The sequence below is a fragment of the Rhea americana genome, unplaced genomic scaffold, assembly GCF_003343005.1.
Source record: "Rhea americana isolate MKP2758 unplaced genomic scaffold, rheAme1 scaffold_260, whole genome shotgun sequence".
Lineage (NCBI taxonomy): Eukaryota > Metazoa > Chordata > Aves > Rheiformes > Rheidae > Rhea > Rhea americana.
Genome location: NW_028186380.1, coordinates 652,051 through 653,168, shown reverse-complemented (window position 1 = coordinate 653,168; position 1,118 = coordinate 652,051). Strand labels below are relative to the sequence as shown.

Here is a 1,118-nt window from a genome sequence, read left to right as displayed (position 1 = left end):
TACCTTTCCCCCACATCACAGACACTCCAGGGATCTGCTTTCTCAGCTACCCTGTTTCACTTCACCCTTTTTCCCCAATCCGAACATACTTTTTTTTTTTTTAATACAATTCCTCTCTAGAAAGCAATCGCAATTTAAGAGTTTTCCTGCCTTACGCTTGCTTTTCCCGCTTCCCTACTTTATTCGTCCCCAAAAGATTAAGTCATTAAAAGCCTTCTGCAAACAAATGGTTACAGGATCATTAAACCAAATACCAGCTCCTTAACCACAATCACAAACAAAACCACTGAGCTTTGGCCCCTGAAAGACTACATTCAAGATGCCACAAATGTTCTCTAAGCTAATGTGTGTACAAGTTTGTAAGGCTGAAGTAGCAGACTATATATAATATTCTATATTAATGTGTGTGAAGAAATTATTACAATCAAATGTCAGCACAGAGTTAAACTGAAAAAAGAAAAAGGAGAGARAAAAATCTGAAACTGGTTTTGACTTACTGATTTGCATGATACACAGCCAAAATGCTCAAACTTTTATTTCTAAATATATTCTTGCTTTTATGAAACTTCCCGAGGCTACACTGAAGCATAATGCTAGTATGGGAGCAGGGAGGGGAGGAATATCTTCTCTTTTCTAGACTTAAATCACTTGCACTGGATTTTTTGTTTTGCACATCTTGTCATATCCTTAGAAGCCCTTTCTAAGTTTCAAAGATAATGTTTTAGAATATTATAATGCATAAGCCAGCTAAAACATACACTAGTTTCAAAGACAGTTTCTATCTCTTGACAAAAGAAATTAAACTATTTTGGTGCTCTAATAGTCTATCCAGAATAAGTCACTCTTATCATAGAATCTTAGAATCATAGAATCAGTAAGGTTGGAAGGGAGCTCTGGAGATCATCTAGTCCAACCTCCCTGCTCAGCAGGGTCACCTAGAGCATGTTAGACAGGGTTGCATCCAGGTGGGCTTTGAACATCTCCAGAGGAGACTCCACAACCTCTCTGGGCAGCCTGTTCCAGTGCTCCGTCACTCTCACAGGGAAGAAATTCCCCCTCACGGTCAGGCGGAACTTCCTGTGCTTCAATTTCTGCCCATTGCCTCTTGTCCTGTCACA

At 39.5% G+C, this 1,118-nt stretch overlaps 1 protein-coding gene across 1 annotated transcript in view; it reads right to left on the bottom strand.

Moving 5' to 3' along the window:
• Window positions 1-1,118, bottom strand: part of ACSS3 (acyl-CoA synthetase short chain family member 3) — a 111,401-nt gene that overhangs the window by 76,747 nt on the left and 33,536 nt on the right. The window lies entirely within an intron of this gene.